Genomic DNA, 13,550 nt, shown 5'->3' on the forward strand with positions numbered 1-13,550 from the left:
GAGGGTGTTCCACAGGGCGGGTGCCACTACCGAGAAGGCCCTCTGCCTGGTTCCCTGTAGCTTTGCTTCTCGCAGTGAGGGAACCGCCAGAAGGCCCTCGGTGCTGGACCTCAATGTCCAGGTAGAACGATGGGGGTGGAGACGCTCCTTCAGGTATACTGGACCGAGGCCATTTAGGGCTTTAAAGGTCAGCACCAACTCTTTGAATTGTGCTCGGAAACGTACTGGGAGCCAATGTAGGTCAATGTAGGTCTTTATGTGGTCTCGGCAGCCGCTCCCAGTCACCATTCTAGCTGCCGCATTCTGGATTAGTTGTAGTTTCTGGGTCACCTTCAAAGTTAATGTAACTCGGGTGAAATTGGGGGTTGGGAAGAAGGATGGTCTGTTGAGTCTGGCACCAAGCTATTAAATTTCCTCATATAGTAGTTTGACAAAAGTTACTTGGGTTAGGTGAGTACAACTTCACCAGCATTTTGACATCAGTCAAAAAAGATTCAAAACAGCATTCTAAATGCCTTCCTAATGTGCCAGGCCTGTAGCTGCAAATGTCTGGCCAAACTTTAAGATCGCGCTTTCAGTACATTCTGTTCCCAGAAGCTACTGAAGATCTGAAAAGAGTCCACATCACATACCTTTTGAAGAAAAAGAGCCAAATGGGGCATTTTGTCATCTTTCCTAAACGTGCTACTATCACCTCTCCCTTGACCAACTTGCTGTTATCCATGTATTCATCTTAGCAATGTCCTCATCCCACAGAGATGTTACACCATCTGGACCTGATGAAAAGAAGACACAGAGCTGCATCTCATCATGGCCCGACTGACTTGTCAGCCCAAATTGTTTCACTGCTCTGTTCTGTTTGCAAAATCTCTTTTTCTTTCTTTCTTTCTCTCTCTCTCTACTCTGCAGATTCCAATTGTTAAAAACTTTCTTCTTTGATCTCTAGGACACGAAAGAGCAGAAACTCTGCAGCACTAATATTGCTTGTCACTACCAAGAAATTCGAATATCCAAGGCTGCAGATTGACTACAGAAAATTAACTTGGACAGGGAAACTCTTGGTCTTTTGAAGTTGATGGAAAAGTTACATCTGTCTTCTGCAGTAGACAGGTTCAGCTCCTTGCTCCATGCCTTTGATAGGGAAATGCAATCAACAATCTTTATTTCATTTCAGAGCTAGCTTGCTTTTCTTTGTTGGCCATCATGTCTAGAATAGGGACAAAGCAGCCACTGAACATACCTAGGGTCAAGCACAGTACTGTACACTTTTTCCCAGACATTGCAATGGATACAGCAGAACCTAGTAGAGCATTTACTTAGAAATGTCTGCTGTGATTTTTAATTTTTGGTAGCTGCTTGCACTAGCAACACTCCTTCAGGATTGGAGCCCAATGAGGCTGCTGGGAAAAGGGGGGAGGTATTAGCATATTTGAGAAACATAAGAAGCCCCCCTAAAAACGAAAAAGCCCCCAGCCCAATCATCACCACCAGCATCATTTTATTTGTATGCTGCCTTTCCATAGTTGAAACTATGCTCAAGGCGGCTTACAACATAAGAATCACATAATTACAAACATAACAGAAGCCATAAACAATAAATAAAACACATCAAAAAGTACACAACCAAATGGAAACAAATTTCATGTATATCATAAGATCTAAAACTAAAGATACAACAACAATATCAATAACAGCAACAATACTCTAGCCCAAGAATCTACAAAAGCCTAAGTTTTTGTAGCTGGAGTCAGTCAGCACTCCACTCTCCTAAGCCAGATGGGAAAAGGCCAGCAAGGCAGGGTGCAGGGCTCCAGGGCCGGCTCTAGGTAGACCCCCGGTGGTGCTGTGTGCCAGGGCGCCGGGCCGGTAGGCCGGGCGCTGAAACCATGCTGCGCCCTGCGAGGGTGGGGGCGCCGGAGCGATCTCCGCCCCTCAGCACCAGGGCGCACGACCTGCTCGAGACTGCCCTGCAGGGCTCACAGCCAAGATGGTCTCATTTTAAACAACACAAATAAAAATTAAAAACAATTTAAAAGAGAAGCCCTCTCTGCTGAGCAGCAGCCACAGTTCTTGCAAAGCCTGTGAAGCCCCGCCCCAAGCCAAGTGGAGAGAGGCAAGGGCAATGAGGACTGATCATGCTCAATGTAGTCACGAGATGTTCAGTGTCAGCAAGAGAAAAAACTGAGGTGGTGGTGGAATGCAGCATTCAGCCAAGAGGGCATAACTGGCTGGTGGGAACCTACAACACTCCTGATAGGAGGCTGAGAATACACGGTAGATTTGTTGCAGATCACACTTGTTCCTTCACAAGCACCAATTGCTCTCTTTAAGCCAAGGGTGGGGAACTTGTCCAACAACATCAGGATAGCCACAACTCCCACAATCCCTGACAGCTGGCTACACTGGCTGAGGCTGATGGGAATTGGAGTCTAGCAACAATGGGAGAAACACAGGTTTCCCATCCTCACTTTAAATAAATGCCATTTTACACTGCTTCACAGGTATCATAATGCAATGGTGATGTAAATAGGCAGGTGTGTGCTTGAGTGTTCTGCTTCAGCTACACTGCAAAAACACTGGTATAAACACAATTGCTTCATATCACAACAATTAACTGATTTGAATACCTAGAAGGAAAGCAAAAGAGTACCCTATGTGCTAATTAACTGCTTACACTCCTCCTGCCCCAGAAATGCTAACTAAGACTGGTTTTATTCTTCTTCTAACATAAAATTTTGCTTCAGTTTCCAGAAGTTAGGGTAGTTTGGTCAGTGGTCAAAAGCTTGCCTTTTGTCAGCTGTGCAAAAAGGTAGAGAGGTCATTTGTCTGCCTTCTATTTAATTCAAGAAAATTCACTGTCAAGGATGAAGTTATCTTTGACTTCTACTGTAGGGCGATTTTTATTCCTCCTGATTTGTAGCCTGCATTCATGACCTTCAGAGTTTGTAGAGCCTGAAAAGCAGTGTTTGTTTCATGTGGCATTAAGCTCAAAGGTTATTTCATACATAAAAGAGTTGAGGAACATATAGAGAGCTAGAAACAAGGGTAAGTTGAAGGGATGGATTCTGTTGGTGCAATGTTCTAATTTCAGGCGACTCAAATCTGGGCAGCAGCTAGGGTGGACTTTTGCAAAGGATTTTGCTTGCAGATTTGCGTGAGAAATAAAATGTCTTGAATTAGGTTGCTCAAGTGGGTTCTCTCTAGTGAACCTCAAAATATGCTGCTCCCTGCTTAGATTCAACACCCCTTTCCTATGCCTTACCTCTTCCCTACTGCCAACATTTTTGATCCACCATCATATGTAGTCAGAATATTGACAGGGTTAGAAGTTCAAAAACAGCAGCAGCAGGTCGAAATCTCAGCTGGTAGCATGGCAAAGCAAAGAAGAGAAGAGCTGTACATGGAGACAAGGGAAGAAAAAAACAGCTCCCAGTCTCTTCTTCACCCCATGCAACTTAATGAGAGATTTCCGTCTCTACTAACCTGTATTCTCTGTCTGCACAGGTGCATGTGCTGGCACATTATATTTTTAAAGAAATAACGTTTCAAGCACCAGCCGCTTCTAGGGTTGGCCAGACTCAACAGAGGACAGGACTTCTGTGCCTTTAATTGCCCTGCTCTCTTTTGAGTCTGCAAACCTTAAAGAGAAACCAGCAGACCCTTTGCTTGAAAATTAAACAAAGGGTCTGCTGGTTTCTCTTTAAGGTTTCCAGACTCAAAAGAGAGCAGGGCAATTAAAGGCACAGAAGTCCTGTCCTCTATTGAGTCTGGCAACCCTAGCCACTTCCCATGTTATGCAAAACTGCAGTGGCATGTAACACAGAAGCCACATTTTCCCGGTATTCAAATCTTAACTCAAATCCATGCACCCAAAATCTCACCAATGCAATTATGCAGCTGCCTTAACACAAAGGGTCATTTTACCCAATCATATGATTACTCATTGTCTGAATAATCCATTGCAGATTTATCACCACATGAGGCTGCCACCTTGCTGCAGTTAACCAGGTCTGGGTCTGGTCAGTGCCTGGATGAGAGGCCACCTGAAAACCATATGTAATCTGCCTTGGGTTCCATGGAACAAAACATCATTATTCAGTGCAGACAGTCCACACATTGGGCAGAGTCATTAAGTAGCAACAGATCAAGTGCTATACCTGCAGGTGTGAATTATCCCATATTCGTGGTATCTTCTGATTCTATGAGTCATACAGTTTCATACAGCCTTTTTTTTTTGTTAGATCATCATATACAACCATAGCTTATTTTTTTAAAAAATCATTTTAATCCTTATTGCTTTCTGAAATCAAAATATCACAAAATCCTAAACATTGAAAATGCGCACCCCTGTGCTTTTTGTTTAGCTGTTAGGAAAAAAAAAAAGAATAGTTTAACATGATTGCCATCAATGCATAGTGATTTTAACAGAGATAAAAAGTGGCTAAGCCATGATGGGGTTTGCAGCGTAGGGATTTCAAGGTAATAATTTTAGTATTAAGCTGTAAGAAATTGGTCTGTACTAGGAGAGAGCAACAGGATTGATAGATGAATCAGGAGGAAACAGAATAAAGAACGTCTGTGACAATAGGTAGCAATTAAATAGGATAGTGACCAAGAATTGTCTGTGAAATGCATTAGCCAGTGTTCCTGTGGGGTTTTTTCCGGTTTCCTCTGCAATTTCCTCCTTTTGAAGTTTGCCTTTGTCCACCTTCTGTATCCATTTTATCTTATGCCAATTGCCGTGTCATTCCACATTTTCCATGTCCCCCTTCCATGTCACTTCATCTCGTCCTTGGCCTCCATCAATCTCTGTCTTTCAATCTCTTTCTTATTCTTACTGCTACAAACAGAATGCATCCTATTTTTGCATCCTATTTATGGCAAGTCCCACTCCTACAGGTGAGCAGGAAGGCACTTCTTCACCTGCTTCCTTTTATGGGACACAGTAATACCACCAAAATATGGTCTGAAGCTCAACATCAAAAAAACCAAGATCATGGCCACTGGTCCCATCACCTCCTGGCAAATAGAAGGGGAAGAAATGGAGGCAGTGAGAGATTTTGCTTTCTTGGGCTCCTTGATCACTGCAGATGGTGACAGCAGTCACGAAATTAAAAGACGCCTGCTTCTTGGGAGAAAAGCAATGACAAACCTAGACAGCATCTTAAAAAGCAGAGACATCACCTTGCCTACAAAGGTTCGTATAGTTAAAGCTATGGTTTTCCCAGTAGTGATGTATGGAAGTAAGAGCTGGACCATAAAGAAGGCTGATCGCCGAAGAATTGATGCTTTTGAATTATGGTGCTGGAGGAGACATTTGAGAGTCCCGTGGACTGCAAGAAGATCAAACCTATCCATTCTGAAGGAAATCAGCCCTGAGTGCTCACTGGAAGGACAGATTGTGAAGCTGAGGCTCCAATATTTTGGCCACCTCATGAGAAGAGAAGAATCCTTGGAAAAGACCCTGATGTTGGGAAAGATTGAGGGCACTAGGAGAAGGGGAGACAGAGGACGAGATGGTTGGACAGTGTTCTCGAAGCTACGAACATGAGTTTGACCAAACTGCGGGAGGCAGTGCAGGACAGGAGTGCCTGACGTGCTCTGGTCCATGGGGTCACGAAGAGTCGGACACGACTAAACGACTAAACAACAACAATACCACCACCAATAACTGCAGCAACAACCAGTTGGTACCACATCTCAAAAGCTGGGTACTCAACTATATTTAAAACATCAAACTTACCACCTAGGAATGAGGGGAGGAGTTTCCATCAGTTTTCTCCAGTACTCTCAAGCTCCCAGGAAATATCAGATGCTTTGGTCTCTCTCGTCTTACTTTTGTGTATATAGATGTGTAATGTGAGGACCTCTGATGCTAGGTGAAGAAGCCTGGCATCATCCATAGGGCCGTGAAGGAATGCTTTTGTACTTTGCAAAGAGTATTCTGAACAAATTCATCCCCAAACAGCAGTTATTAGGAGCTGAGTGACAGGGCCAGCCTGGGGCCATGGGTGGTTGTGCTACAACCCAAAAGTAATGCATGTGATGATCAGTCCAATTTTCCTAAGATCACTTGCAGGAGTTTAGAACCATGCTCATGGTATTTATACCAGGATGGACCAATCCAGAAGCTTCATACTGCCTGCCAATAGTAGAATCTCATTTAACTTTGTGTGCTCCAGTGCAGGTATTTTCCCATGTATAACACCCCCCCCTGCTTATAAAATATCCCCTAGTTTTGGAGACTCAAATTTATGAAAATGGGGGGAGATGGCCCAGAATTGTTGAGGGATTTTTTTGGGGGGGATTCCCCAGAGTTGTGGAGCTTTTTTGGGGGGGATGCAGAAAATCATTAATCTGACTGACGAACACTCAGAATCGCTCATGTCACAGAAGCCAACAAGCGTCTGCCCGTTCGCCAACAGCAGCTGGCAATCGCCCGCCCAATTGCCAAAAAGCAGCCCTTCATGCAGCAGCCAATCAAAAGCTGCCCTTGTCGCAGCTACCAATCACCCACCAAATTGCCGATGACAAACTGCAGCTTGCGGGTGCAACCAATCACCAGTCCCCCCTATGCACTATCCATGTATAAGACGACCCCCATTTTTAAACATTGTTTTAGAGGAAAAACCCCTCGTCTTATACACAGAAAAGTACGGATTTATTTAAAGATTCCCTTGAAGAACAGGGGGTGGGTAACCCCCCCCCCCTGTTAAGGCTCATGTTGATATACAAAGTCCTGAAGGACATGGGTCCAGGATACCTTAAAGACTGCCTGAGGCCTTCTATCCCAGCCTAATCATTGAGATTATCTGGAAACGTTCATTGCTCTCTATATAGTGTACATGGTCCCATGCAATGGAACACTCTTCCAGTGGAGATTTGGCAGGCAGCCTCGCTTTTGACTTTCAGGCGTCTCTTGAAGTTTTTCTTATGGCTGACAGGCCTATGCAATTGTTTAAGGGTTTCTTGTGGGCATCCAATCATTTTAATGATTGCTCTGCACTGCATTTAATTGTTTTAAATAATGTTTCTATATTGCTGCTCTGCGGTCTGACATTTTGTGAAGGTGGTATATAAATACTTTAATAGATAAATAAATAAATATGTACAAAAGGTCTTCCTTTTAATTTTGCCATCTTCTGCCGGCATTTCCGCTACTTATTTTTTATTTTTTAAACAAACCTTTGATTTGGTTGCTGTTTAATAATTCATAGTTAACACTGACTCTCTGTACGCCCCCTTTTAATGCTTCTTTTTTTGTCTTGGGTTGTGCTTAGTATACATTTGTTTTCTTTTAATGTTGGGATTCTACTTCTTGTGGGTTTTTTTTAAAGAAATAGTTCTGGGTCATTGCTAAGCAGCTTGGGTGTCTGCTTTTGGAGGTGAAAAGCAGGATATACATTTATGTATAAGCAAATAATGAATGTGCAGATGAGAACTTGGCTACCCAACATATTTTTGCACTTCTCTGAATGTGGCAGTGTAACGCAAGCAGCTTAAACATATCAAAATATAGTTTTAAGTATGTATTTAGGGAGAAAATACCAACTGAAATACATTTTTTGAGATAAAACGCACACATTTAAATAGTATTTAAATACGAGTTTCTAGAAGGTTTTTTTAAATTAGGAGATTAATGCGCAAGTGGAACAGAATTATGCACGAAACATGAAAAAGTGACATGGACTGGAAATAGGCAGATTTATCCGTCCTTATTCTTTGCACCTGTTCTCTGAAGACAACAATCCCATTTGCCAACAAGGGAACAATCTTATGCACAAGAATCTGCCGTAAAGTAAGCCAGTGTAAATCAAGATGTCACAAAGTTACGCTGGAGCCAAATCCCATTCAGCGTCAGGGCTGCTCCTCCTGCTCTGTCTAAGCCCGGCAGAGAGAAAACAAGCCTTTAAAATGGTATGTTACACCAGGTTGCCAGGTCCCATGACAGCTGAGGACCCAGTGGGTTGAGGACCCAGCCCAAGTCCCCCTTCTCTGATCCAGCCCCTGCCACATCTCCAGAATGCCACTATTTAACACCAGCCTCAGCTCAGTCAGCTTCATCTCAGCAAGGAAGAGCAAGCTATGCCAGCATATCTTCAGCTGAGCCAGGGTTGGGAACTTAACACTAGCTGAGCCAGGATCTCCCCATAGGATTGTCCCCCAAACCACTGAACTCTTCTGCACATGCCACCCACTTCCAGCCCTCTCTAAGCGAACCTATATTTCAGTCTTAAGTGCACAAATAGCAACAGACAGAATGATTTTCTTTTAATTATCATTTTCCGGCAATCAAAAATAATCTCATTTTCTGCAATGTTAGAAGATTTTAAAAGGGCATGTTAACTCATTTTAATATTGCTTTTTAATTTAAAGACAATTTCATTGCAGGCACCACTTCCCGGGCACACTAATGGTATTTAAAAAAGAATATGCACATTAACTTTTATAGTGTCATCATGACCTGTAAGTAGTCAAATGTGTCAAGACAATGTCATTACTCCCAAACTGCCTGATGCCAAATCAGTTAATAGCTCATGGATAGCAATTATGCAGTGTTTACAATTTTAGAAGTTTTTTGCCATCAATTTTTCGCTACAGATGGACTTGATGGAAGTTTTTTGAATTGGCTTTTAACTTCTACGGTTCTGACCAGCCAATTTGACACTTGCAGCCAAACATCTTGTTTGTTTAAAACTTTTTATTTGTTGCAGAGAGCTGGTGCAAACTTCATGATGTAAATGTGTTTCTGATGAATTTAGGTTAAGCCACAGAGGCTGCATTCAATACACTCGCATTAAGAATTTTGATGTCACAAAAGTTCAGAGTTCATTTTGCCTAAAGCATTTGTTCCTCTATGGAGGTTTCAGTGAAGTACGGCAAAATGTGTCCAGAATACCTAAGATGGGAACAATATTCGAGGTTATCACTAAGATAAAGAGGATTAAAATTACACTTTGAAATACAGCTCTGAATGCAGGGCATAATGTGGAAAACATTTTCAAAGAAAGAAAAAGGATTTACATGCTACCTAAGGATTAGCGAGATGCTGTTAAAAGAGGTGCTAGGAAGGTTATAGCTATACTTTCCCTAAAAGAAACCAGCAAGGAAAAAAACCCTTCCAAAGGTCAAGGAGTCTTTCACAATGCGAAAAATAGGATTTGGATATGCTGGTAATTTACATAAACCAGGCATGTAGGCCAGCATGGTGCTTCAGAATATAGTTGTGGCAATGCAGCCTTTAAATTAGGAGCAATTTCTGGCCAAGAAACATTTTAAGGAAGATTACAGATTCTGCACTCTCTTCACATTGGGCTAATGCGAGACCTGTCTGACTGGAATATGTATACTAGAAACTGAAAACATAAATGGAAAATGCTTCTGTTCTGAAATGAAGCTGTGGTTTGCTTATATTTTATTTTCATGTCTCCCAGTAATCATGCAGCGGAAAGGCACAGCAATTGTCGCTATGAATATGTAAAAGTTTGTAAAAGAAAGAAAGAATGGAAGTGTAGCATGTTCCAGAGTCTCTAGGCACAGAGTCTGGGAAGCAGCGGGGTTAGGCTTTTCGCTCAGTGATTGGGCAGAGTCTGCAAAAAGGAAAGGGGAATAGCAATACTGGGGCGAGCTCACATTCACTGGTCCCCAGAAGTCACAGTTTTCAGACGAAACAGGGAAGGTGCTGCACCTGTTAGATGCATCCCTCCAGCAGAGGTTCCTCTGAGAGGCCAGCTTGTATGTGGGCGAGTTTCCGTCTTGCCTTGCCTTGCAGGAGCTCAAGGGAGGCCCATTCGTTTCTCTGCTCTTGTCTCACCAACAGAAATACAAGGCCATTCACATAGAACGCAAGGACTGCCAACAACCCTGAGCTCCAGTGGTCTGTGAACAGTAGGTTATTCTGGGGGCCTGGAAAACATGGCCTGTTGCATCCCCTAATGCCAGCTGAGAGATGACAGTCTCTGAAACGTACCAAATCTGCTATGTTTCCTTTCCACAAAGCAAATACACCTCTGTTATCACCTATACTGCCATCAAGAAGGAGATGAGTAAGAAGTTCAAGTGCATGTCTGCACCTGGGAGTCAACATCCACCTTACCACCCAACCCAGTACCCTGATGGGGATACAAACTGCCCCCTCCCTGCTCATCAGATCAGGGAGGAAGTAATTTAAATCCCCATCAGCTATGGGGTGGTGGTTGTCTCTTTCCTGCTCATCAGATTATCCTTCTAATGTCTGCAGGAGCTGACTTGCACCCCCATCAGGACACTGGGCTGGATGGAATGTGTGTGGGGGCTACACCTGCCTTTGGCCACACCTACCACTAGAGGGTTAGCAAAGGGTGAATATTTAGCAGCCTTTGGACCAAAAAATGTTTAGCAACCCTTGCTGTGGGCCTTAAAAATACACAGCTGGACTCCAGTTTGCAGCCAAACTTTTCTATAGCTGCGTTTGTCCTTTCCCGAGTTTACAGCCACAAGACCAAAGAAGAATTAATAATGTTTTATCCTTTAGGGTATAGCGTCTATGAGGCATTTCACAAGTTGCAATTTCAAGAATTGCTATGCTGTCCTATCTGGAATATTAGCGCTACATTTGTTTTTCTCACAGAGTGGTTCAGTAAGTTAATTAACTAATTTGCTTAACACCCTAGCAAGCAGGATCCATTGCCTAGTTCAAATTGTTTTCTTAACCTGCTTTTAAAAAAGTTTAGCTGTAGCACTTTTCTAACTACTTGAATAGCTTTTCCTACTCAGCTGTTTCCCAGACAACATTTCCAGCGCTGGTTTACCTTCATGCAGGGCCTCAGACGTCCCCACAATAACTAAACAAAGAAAGCTCAACTGCATTCCGCATGAAATAATAAGGCAACTTATTTATGCACATGAACAGGTAAGAAATGAAGTGCTTGGGTAAATGATGAAAGCTTTATGCTGAAACATATTCTAGGGCTAGAACATCATGCAGAATGTCATTCCGGGTAAGTTCAATGGCCTATGTATTCAGCAGTGGCAAGACAGGTGTTCCTGGGAAATTCATAAACAGGGCATGACAGTAAGAGCTGTTCGGCAGTGGAATTTGCTACCAAGGAGTGTGGTGGAGTCTCCTTCTTTGGAGGTCTTTAAGCAGAGGCTTGACAGCCATATGTCAACAATGCTTTGATGGTGTTTCCTGCTTGGCAGGGGGTTGGACTGGATGGCCCTTGTGGTCTCTTCCAACTCTATGATTCTATGAGATGTCTGTGCCTGTTGTTTGTCCACAGAATCAGATAATCAGAGCTACACAAAGCCATTGATAAACCCACTACCCTTCTGTGGAGATGTCTCATGCATATTAAGCCACCAGGGCTGGCCTCAGACTTTTTTCCTGCCCAAGACAAAGAACAAATAGTCCCTGTTCCCCATTCTACGTACACAACTTCCAACTAGACTGGTAAGTCCATACCTTAGACCCTGGGCAGCTGCTGCCTGGCACAATACTGAGCTGTTGACAATACTGGAATGGATGGACAAATGACTTCTCCCTGTTATAAGGCAATGCTGTCATTTCACTGCCATTCGACTTCACTGGATGACTACAAGTTCCGGTATTTAACGAGAGAATAATTTATCTGTATTCATGCTCTTAACCCAGTCTGTCATGAACTGGCAGGATGATGGGGAGGAGGAAGAGGATCCCGGCAATGCGTATAGACACACGAGGGCAAGCAGGGCATGGGGAATGAAGTACTCACATGGTGATGGAGGATGATGAGGGAATGGGGGTCAGTGCCAGAGGGGCCCCTGTCTCCATAAACATGGCAGGCTCTAAGGCACAGGGAGCCGTGGGAGGGGTGCTCTGGGAAGCTGAGGCAGGCAAGGGCCCACAAGCCCAGCTATCTAGCTGACTAGGTGGAGCTCGCTAGCTCTGGGAGGTGGTGTGTGATTCCTCAGCTGGAAGAGGCTTGGAACAGGTGAGGGTCACCTGCCTTGTCAAGCCCAAATGCTGCAATCAGCAAGCAAAGTACAAAAGGAAGCAGAGTTGGGGTGCTGTGTGTGCTCAACTACCCATGCTGATGGATCTTGGCTTGGATGCTCCTGGACCTCTGGACTGTATCCTGACTGCTGGTCTTCAGACTTGGCTGTGTTTTGAGTTTGACTCTGGACTGTATCCTGACCGCTGGTCTTCAGACTTGGCTGTGTTTGGAGTTTGACTCTGGACTGTATCCTGACTGCTGGTCTTCAGACTTGGCTGTGTTTTGAGTTTGACTCTGGACTGTATCCTGACCGCTGGTCTTCAGACCTGGCTACTTGGATTGATCCTAGACTGCATTTTCTGGCCATGGCATACTGATTTGCTGCCAGGTAGCCCAGGGGTTCAGGACACAGTCTGTATTTCCATATAGATTTCTATCCTGTCTTTATTCTAGACTTCTTATATTTCAGCCCACAAGAACCACAGGTTCTCAAGCCCTGAGGTGGCTAACACACGTGAAGCACCCTTTTGAAGACTTGAGATAAGAGGAGCTGTTCATCCACTAAAGATGTGTGTCTGCCGGCTGGCTCCCACATCTGATAGGATCCCTTTGCTGCTCAATTTTTCTGGCTAATGCAAGATGTCACTGACAAAAAGGGATTACAGGAAAGGACCTCTTCCATCCTGGCAGCCCAGAGTTGTTCTAATGGTGCCTTAAGGCCATTGGCAGCCAGTGCTGAATGAAACAACCACACAAGTGATCCAACAGTCTGAGTTATGTCATGCTATAGCCAAGGACTGAAGTCAGCACGTTTATTGTCTGTATAGTAAAATCTCCTGAGTAACATAATCTAAGCCAGGTGACCTCCCTTCAGTTACTCGGGGCCCTATATATTACACATTCTTATGTGATGCCTATTCATAAAAAGAAAAAGAAAGGAAGTGCCTTTAAAAAATAACCATCCATATTTTGTGATCTAAATGATAGCCTGATTAGATTTTTCTAACTTTCACTTGCTTAACGCTTTAATCATGCTGAAAAAGCAAACAATACCTGAGACTTTATCAGAAACCAGTGTGTCTTTTCAATAATTAATAGAAAACTGGGCAAAAAGTGAATGGGAGCCTGTGCGTTCACTGCTTGCTTCTTGAACTCTTTCTTGGGGCTGATCCACATGACTCCATTTTGGAGCTTGGTCTTAAAGGTCGGCTCCATTTTGGAGCTCGCTCTTAAAGGTCGGCTCTTTTAACCCATCAGCTTTGTAGAGGTTTGCGTGTGGTGGCTGGTCATCTGCATAGGTTCACTGTAAGTCCAATCGGATGATGTGACTATGATGGGCTGCAGGCAACCCCCCCTCAAATAAAATAAAATAAAATAAAATCAGACTGCAAGAAATGTCAGTCACAAGCAAGAACATTTATGGCTACATTGTTGGTCTGCACAACCTATAAGGAGAGCCCTGACTAGGGAATAAGGAAAAGCAGATGTGTGGATGTGCATGCATGTGGACATGCGAAGCATGAACACAAACTGTTACACCATGGAAGGGCCACAGCTCAGTGGTAGAGCATTTGCTTTGTGAGCAGAAGGTCCCAG

This window comes from Zootoca vivipara, chromosome 12 (genome assembly GCF_963506605.1).
Source record: "Zootoca vivipara chromosome 12, rZooViv1.1, whole genome shotgun sequence".
Lineage (NCBI taxonomy): Eukaryota > Metazoa > Chordata > Lepidosauria > Squamata > Lacertidae > Zootoca > Zootoca vivipara.